The sequence below is a fragment of the Dreissena polymorpha genome, chromosome 10, assembly GCF_020536995.1.
Source record: "Dreissena polymorpha isolate Duluth1 chromosome 10, UMN_Dpol_1.0, whole genome shotgun sequence".
In the NCBI taxonomy this organism is placed as follows: domain Eukaryota; kingdom Metazoa; phylum Mollusca; class Bivalvia; order Myida; family Dreissenidae; genus Dreissena; species Dreissena polymorpha.
In genome coordinates this window covers 53,850,933-53,860,361 of record NC_068364.1, presented here as the reverse complement: position 1 = coordinate 53,860,361, position 9,429 = coordinate 53,850,933, and positions in this window count along the sequence as shown.

Genomic DNA, 9,429 nt, shown 5'->3' with positions numbered 1-9,429 from the left:
TTGAATACAAGACGCCAACAAAAACCTAAATATTCTGTATACTGAAACAAGTAACAACACTTTGGGTTAGTGGTGTGGTCAAAGAGTCGCTGCAAATAAAGGCGCTACATGACTGGTAGATCAAATCATTCTTGATCTAACCTTCAAACGATAACATGTCTGTGCCAGCAACTACATTCCGGGTTCCAAAAACTGAGGACTGGGATAATGGATTAGGCTGTCTGAGATAAAAAGTATGTTTGTTAAGAATTTCATATGTTAGTGTTGGGTTTGATTGTAAACGTTGAATGCTGTAACTAACTTTACTTTTGCTTGTTCTGTTTCAGAAACCGTCACTCTCCTCCAAACTGAGGACTGGGATGCCGAAATTGCGGTGGCGAAACGTCCTCCATTTTTTCTCAGCGTGGGCAAAATAACACAGCGACGTATAAACCGAATGCACCGATGCTGGACCTGTCACTGCGTGCCTGTCAATTGTACATGTTCAAAGTATTGAATAAAATTGTTGAAACGTTTACAGGTGTTTGTTTGTTTTTGTAGAAAAATGTTTATATAGCAGTAATTTGACTTAGTACACTTCACACAAAACAATGCTAGCCGTCGAACTCAAAGATTTAGGTTTTTTTCGACACATGTTACGTTTAAACCTCGAACAGTGGAACAAAGCTGTCGAAATGTACATCATGGATCTCTATCCAGATGTGAAGTTTACATTTTCGACGCGAGATCAATGTTGGAAAGCGACAGATACGGAAATTGTGTACTATGTCGATATTGAGGTTATTCTGATCAATCCGAAATATGATTTGTGCTGGACACACCAAGATCCCACAAACGACTTCAAACCATTAATGGGATTTTGTTGAGCTCAAAAGCCAAGAGAACAAAACTCGTAACGTTTGACCAAGAGTATTTTTGAGACAAAAAATGTATAAAGATGTTGAAATAACCAATTGCATGTGTAATATAAATCATATCATATCATGGATGATACCGACGCTTTTTGCACGAATGAAACAAGTATGTTTATGAACAACTATATCGATAGACTGAAAACTTTTGAGCATTGGTCGCCCCAAATACAGCCAAACAAATACCAGCTTGCTTCGTGCGGGTTGTACTACTTGGGACAACACGATCGTTGCAAATGTTTTCGTTGTGGCATTGTGTTGTATCATTGGAAATCCACAGACGATGCTTTCTTGGAACACCATAAACATTCACCGAATTGCCAGTTTTGCGAATGGTGGGTCCAGGAACAAGACTATTGATAGACACATGAGTATGTTTCGTATGATCGTGTTGTAAATAAATATCATGAACCGTTCAATTCGATTTGTTCTTATTCTTGTAGTAACATATACTTATTCATGCAACTACCAAACGCAGAGTTGAAAAACAAGTACTATTGTGTGCACGAATGTTTGATTTCGCTATTGCGTTAGTTATTGATATAACCCAGTGTCGTATGTTTTCTCAAACTATATTATCCAACTCTAATCAAAGCAAATACAAACAACTATGTATATGTAGTTTCAAACGATTTTATTCTGCAACAATCAATATTTCAAACATTTAATCTTCGCAACAACAACGTACAACAGTTTACATAGTCCACTAGATCAGCCCACATAGTCCACTCGATCAGTCCATCACAGATGCAAAAGCCTCACTCCTCTGTTTTGGCCGTAACCCTGAATTTCGCCACACCATTCGCAGCGATCGTCGATCCGCGTACATGACACACAGCTGAGGGCCTCGCATCTACGGCAAAAGTTCACCATCGAAAAAAAGTTTTTGCACCTATGACACACAATCACTAACGTAGTGTCATATACAGTTGGCAGCATTTCGCCCATGCCCTTAATCCATCTGTTACAAGCTGCTTTGTTGTTTCCAGCTGACGACTCATTCTCACGATGCTTATTCTGCCTCTCTAACCATGCCTGGAAACTGCCACTTTTCTCCACACTTGACATCCATTGCTCGCAAGCTTTTCTGTTACTCATTATGCGTGTTGTTCGTTCAGTTTCAAAAATCGAAATGATTCTAACACGATCAATTCGCCCTTTTATAGTATGCCGTTATTCAACTCAACAGCATAAAAACTCGAGATGCATGTCCCTTCCCCAACACATGAAATTTCACAAAGTCGACAAAAGCCCCAATTGTATGTAAACAAAGTGTTTTATGTTTTCATCGACGAGTATTTTTATCAACAAGCCGAATTTTGCGCAATATGCGGTGTCATTAGTTCTAGAAAAGATAGTTTTACTTCCTGCTTGACAAAAAGTTTGTAGTTTACTTTGCTTTTTGGAAAAATACAACGTTCAAAGATATGAGTTTCATCCGAACCTTCCGAAAAATGGGTGTTTGTTCTATGTACAGTATCGATACATGTATGTGAGGCATTTTCAGGCTTTCTTTCTTGGATTGAGAGTTCAAGAAACGACGAATTCTGTCAAAACATGGATAATATGACATATAAGTACCACGAACATGTTTTTTTTTGTTTTGTGATGGACAAAACCGTGGATTTTTTTAAATGTCAACACATCCCATATGTAAACAAAGAAAGTTAAAATACATGATAGATCATCTTGTGTAGTTTTTTGTTTCAAAAGTGAAACACTGTAAACAAAATGTGTACTTCAATTCAGATTTTTGTGAAAACTTCTGATTTATACAAAGTCAGTCAGTTTAACACTTGATATGTGTTGTTTTGTTTTTTATCTGCATCAGACCTTTTTGACTGTAGGTTATTTGTACACATCAAACTCTGCCATACTAAGTTGATTTCTACAATGAATTAACACTCAGTATTTACTTGTTACCATGTGCTGCTAACACCGTGATGGAATATTTCATCTCAAATCATAAGTTGAACAATTTCTGACCAGAATTTACATTTTAATATGATACTTTATGTGACAGAAAACATATGCACTAATTTGTCAGCATATTTCTATTTAGGCTTACTTTTGATATTTTTGACCATATAATGCAAAATTATCCATTTCAAATCTCATTCGCAAGCACATTTCATGTCCCAAACTAAAAAAAAATCTATAAGCACACCAAAATACAAATTTTGCTTTTTACCAACATGTGAATTTTTGGCCACAACAATCTTTCATTCAAGTTGACACAAATATGTGTATCAACAGCAAACCCCATAGGAAGTTTGTCTTGGTTAGAGTACCTATAGTATAGATATTTAAATATCAAGAAGCAAACCCTTCATAACAGGTTATGGTGTACAAAGTTCAAAAAAAGGTATTAACACAAAAAATGGAAAATTTGCATGTTGGTCAGTACAGAAATTGTATTGCACTCACATATGTTATCATGTTGACTTAACAGTGTAGAATATTTCATCTTGAATCAGAATTTGAAATTGTGATACACTGTATGAATTACAAAAGAACATGTGTTCACTTTTTTTTTCAAACATTTTTCTCTCTACAAAAAACTAACTGCATATGTATTCTGTTTCAGGTCTTTTTTCTGATCAGTTCCCATGTAAGGTATATTTTAGAATTTTGATATAAATCCCACATAACCGGCTATGGTTGAGAATGATGCAAAAAAGGTATTTACACAAAAAGTGGAAACTTTTGCTATTTTGCAGGCATGACAATGTCTGTTTACCAGATTTCATTCAAATACATTTTACAGTGTGTGTGAGCTAGCAAGCACAACCACAAGCCAATTCTTGGTTCAGATTCATAAGCATCTGCATTCTTGTTTCAGTGCAAATATGTGTGAAGGTAATTATGGGTATGAGCTAGCAAGCACAACCACAAGCCATGTTTTGGTTCAGATTTGGTTTATTCATGCATATGGATAAGAATATGAAAATTTTTATACATGGCTCTCATAAGATTTCTGATGCAAATGATGAGAAAAAAAGTATATACAGGTTATTTTGAAAGCATGGTTTTTTGTCAGCACATTTATGTCTGGCCACAAAACTCATTGTGTGTGTTATGTGTGAAGTGATGTTCAGTTCATATTCTCAGAGTGGTTCAAGGAAGAACGCCTTCTCTTGCAGAAGGAGATCTAGGTTCAAGTCCTAGCTCTGATATGATTTGAGAAATCACTGAATGCAATTTACAGTGTCTGCTTGAGCTAGCAAGCACAACCACAAGTCAATTTTTTGTGCAGATTTGTTTTAGTCGTCTATATGATTAAGAATACAATAATTTTGATACTCGGCTTACATAACTGGTCTGGTACAAAAAGAGATTGCCATTCCGAGCGCATATTACAGTGTGTGTGTGACCTTGCAAGCACAACCACAAGCCAATTTTTTGTTCAGATTTGTTTTATTTGTCTATATGAATAAGAAGATGAGAATTTTCATACTCGGCTTACATAACTGGTCTGGTTCAAAAAGAGATTGCCATTCCGAGAGCCTATTACTGCTAGCAAGCACAACCACAAGCCAATTTTTTGTTCAGATTTGTTTTATTTGTATCTATAGATAAGAACATGAGAATTTTTATGCATGGCTCTCATAACTGGTCTTATGCAAAAAGAGATTGCCATTCCAAACCCATATTTCAGTGTGTGTGAGCCAGCAAGCACAACCACAAGTCAATTTTTGGTTCTGATCACAGGATTAATGGTTATAGAAAGCATTAACTAGTACAACATGTTTTCAAAATGTATGTTTCCACATTGCAGATATTTGTGAAAGTTGATACACAAATCATACTTTACAGTCTGATGATCACTTGAAATTTGCATTTTGGTCTGCACATACATATTTGATCACAATAATCATTCTCTACCCAAGCTAATTTGTATGCAATGCAAATTGAAGCAACCAAAATGTATTAACACTGTGTTGGCTGGGATAGTAAAACTGTTTTCTTATTGCAGAATATGTTAGCTATACGTATAATACAGATACTTGAGGTTTTCAAATCAAAACTGGCATATCATGTTTGCTTGAACGTATGTGAACAAATGTCATATACATGGTCAAACGGGGTATTGTTGTTGAAGAGAATATCAGATCACAATCATGATTGCTAGGTTTTGACTGCTATGCATAGTGACTATCCAGCATTGATCAGTTCAAACGCCAGAGTAGTAGAATGTATAACGCTTTCTCCAGTCATGTGCTGGATGAAAAAGATCCAGGTTCAAGCCCTGGCTTTGGCATGAACATGTGAAATGGCTGCATTAGTCAATATCTTAATTTCTGATCTATCACTATCAAAGAAACAGGATTAACGGTTATAGAGAGCATTAACTAGTACAACATGTTTTAAAAATGTATGTTTCCACATTGCAGTTTTTTTGTGAAAGTTGATATGTGTGTCTGACGTGTGTGAAATGGCAGTTTTCGGTATTTTCATATGGCAAAGCATTTGACAGTTCGTTCTTGGTGCAAATTCATAACGTCATTTCAATATTTATTTAAGTTCATCCTACCAACTAAAGCGGCGTTAACATATCGATAATAGAAAATTGTGTTTATTTGTAAGTGGTTTAAATGCAATATTTCTATAACCCGTTGTCCGAACTCAATAAAATTTTCACAAGATTAACCGAAATTTCGATGCGCTCATACTGATACTATTTGTTCATACAAAATCGAATGCGCAAGTTATGATATTTTGATCTTACTGCAGTTGAAATAAGAACAGAGCTGTAGTCGCTTTTATAGTGCGGAATCATATCGAGCAAATTTCGTCAAACGAACGTCATGTAAAAAATTGTTATGGGTCAAAATCTTGTACAATAACGTGTGTTCATCTGAGTTTTCATTCCGCTATTTTTAAGGCCAATATGAGCCTGAAGTCGTGTAAGCATATAACATCAAGCATGTGAAACAAAACACGTTGTAAGGTTCTATACATTTTATTCATTCTAAGTATCAACCAATAATGCCATAGCAAGCACCAAGTTGACATGTTGCATTCTTATCGTATGGATGTCTGCATTTCAGACAAATCAATTGCCCAGAATTTTTGTTGTAGACGTATTCCAAATACTTAACTATGCACTTCATACAGCAAAACCCGTGTCCGCACGTCTTGCTTATAACTGTTGGTTGATTGTCTTCATTTTTGCATATTCGACACGAGTCGATTTCGCCACTGCTCTGTAGTTCACTTGAGATGCTTTCGATAACATTCGTAATATGCGCTGTCGCATGTCCAAGGGAAGATTTTTGGCTTGAATTTTCAATGGCACTTTCTTCAGATTTTAGCGTCAGCAATACTTTTTTAAGATTGTTGATTCGTATCTGAGCTTTACCGTGCAACGATTTTAGTCTCTCTTGTTTTATGAAATACTGCTCTACGAAGTCAGTCTGCTTGTTTCCAGTTGACATTGGGTCTTGTTTTGACGTTCGCGAACCTTTAGGTTTTTGACAGTTTGGCCGTTATTATTGGCAATAGCTTTGCGTTTATTCGAATCCTTTTTACTAGTCAAACCTGACGAGTCGTTGGAATTGTTATGTACAAGCTGCGCCAAAAAATCCGCAGCTTCTTCGTCTTCTCGCGATTTAAACTGATTGCCAGCTTCTTCGTCTGTCATTTTGAGAAGAGAGTGCACATTTTGACAAGTTTGGTCGAGCTCACTTGGAGTGAGATATAACGGATGACTTTCATCATCCAAACAAAAACCAACATCAGCAAGTTGTTTTGACGTCATTTCGCTTTGCTAACTCAAGAGTGAATGATTGAGTTTTAATAAAAAGACTGGCTTTTATAGAAGACGTTTGAGTTATCTTATTGTTTCTTTACTTCGGAGGATATTGCGAAAAATGTTCATACTACTAGATGTTATATTACACAATGACTCATATTTAGCATTCGATCCATTGCAATTCAATACGACATTGTTCGTAAGCTCAACGTTCTACTTTACACTCAAACTATATCTAACCTGCTCGACTAACAACATACACATCATATGCATTTAAACATTTTATTTTACAACAAACATCAAACATATGAAAACAGTCAAAACATCTAATCAGTGAAAAGCATTCGCACCCAGCCAGTAACGTCAGCTCGACACATAGCGCAGTCTCCATCAAACATCATCAGGCAGCAGTTTTCACAAAAAGTGTGCCCACACCTTGTCAAGGTACTGTTTTTTTCCTCATCGTAGCATATGGTACACGTTTTCAATGCTCGAATAGCCTCTTCTTTTTCTTCTTGAAGTTTTGTTCTAAGCGAATCCAAAGCCTGCTCTTTTTCAAATAGGAGCTGCGATATTATCCTATCGGTTTCGAGTTCATGCTGCTCTTTTAGCGCGCGTTCGCGTTTAGACCACTCTTCGTTGAAGTAACGCTCTCGATCATCAACCAAATGTTCGCTTGCTTCTCTCTGGTACGAGGAAGCCTTCTGAATACACGATACCATTTTTTTGCAGACATCGCGACCTTCCTTTGACATAGCGTAGTCGCTGCTGTTCACAAACGCTGTAACCTGACTTCCAAGTCTGTTCAGTTGATAGCCGAACGACTTTAGATCAATTGACGCCGATTGTTCTGGTCGAGTGTATGGCTTTGTAGCATGTCGCTTTCCCTTGCCAGTCGTTTCGCTACTACCACTAGCAGCGTCTGTGTCCTCGAACTTTGGCAGTCGGTTTGCGTATTTCGGCATGATTTCGAGTCAATGTTCTCTCTTGGAGTCTCAAATCAAGAATGATGACCATACCTGTCCGTGTCGCTTTATATACCCAACGGGCTGGTGCGTTTTCAGTATATAGACAAAGCATAGCGCTTACATACCAAAGTCCTTGATAAAGATGAATAGCAAATTTTTTACGCGTGGTAGATGTCGACACTCATATTTGAGAAAAGCGCTGAGCAAAGTTGCATGTCTGAAAGATTTTGATCAAACGTACGTTAGCGAATTGGGTCAGTACCTCAGAAAGACATTTCCCACATTACGCGACGACTGTAAATTGTACATTAAGCACGAAGTAACAATTCAGAACAGGCGACCCGATTTCGTTATTCATATACCAAATGTTGCCCTGATACTACTCGAATACAAAACATCGAATGTTACAACAAAAGTACGCAGAGAATATCTAACTCAAGTACTCGATACGTATCACAAGTTTCGACAAAGCTTATGCGTTAGTGAAAATTCCAGCCATATACGTTTACTTAGCATTTTGCTCATTCGCAATTCTTCATCTCGACAAAATAAAATTGTGTGTGTGAAAAATGAGTTAATACCTAACAGCTGTTATTTGATATGAACTTGTATGAATATTTTTGCGAAATGTACTATGATCAATTTTTAAACGCAACAGTGCAGTGGAGTATTTTTCAAATCACAATATCTCGCTAGTACAACTTTTTTTCCAATCCAATACTTCATCAAATATCTACCAGCATCGCACGAGAAATTACACCCAGTACAGCGAGGTCATAAAGTGCAGATAATATCGAACGTCATTTCAAATTAAAGTACACGGATAGATGAGTATTTGCGAGAAAGTTTAACTGTACATTTCTCAACAACCTATGCAGATATTGGGATCAAATTTTGACTATGATATTCAACTAAGAAAGCTCCACAATGATTGTTCCATACGTTGTATTCTTTTGTTAATGCTTCTTGGACAAAAGTGCAAGTTTATGGTCGAAAATACCGTTTGTATGAAGAAAACTTTTTTGCCTTTTCGTTTTGCTAAACGAAATATGTACAGTTGAATAAGGAATTGTTTTCTGAAGAATTTGGTGTATACCACTTTGCATGTATGTGAATCATTTCGATTAAATACATAGGAAGTTAAACGCAACATTGATATTTTTCTTGACATCGGCATCGAGTCAAAATTCATGACGTGCAGTAGATCTACGTAATTTCGCTTCATGTAAACAACCTTGGTGCAATATCGTACAACGAGGTTTAAGTGCATTTTCTTTGAAACCACTCAAAATATCAATATGAAATTTTCAGTACAGTACACAGATGGCTATATGCTACAATTACGTACTGATTAGTTTGCCCTGAAATATATGCTTCTATGTAAAATATCTGTCCGAAATCTTTTGTATGAAGAAAACTTTTTTGCTTTTTCGTTTTGCTTAACGAAATATGTACAGTTAAATTGGGAATTGTTTTCTGAAGAATTTGGTGTATAACACTTTGTATGTATGTGAAACATTTCGATTTAGCACGTAGAAAGTTAAACGCAACATTGATCGTTTTGTTTAAATCGGCATCGCGCAAAAATTCATTACATGTAGTACGTCATTTCGCTTCATGTAAACAACCTTGGGTAAATATCGTACACCGAGGTTTAAGTCAAATTTCTTCGGAACTGTTCAAGTCATCACTATCAAATTTAAAGTACAATGCCCAGCTTATTGTTAGCTACAACTTTTCTATTGTAATTTTTGTTCCAACATACATACTTATGTGATAAAAATCACTTTGAAAA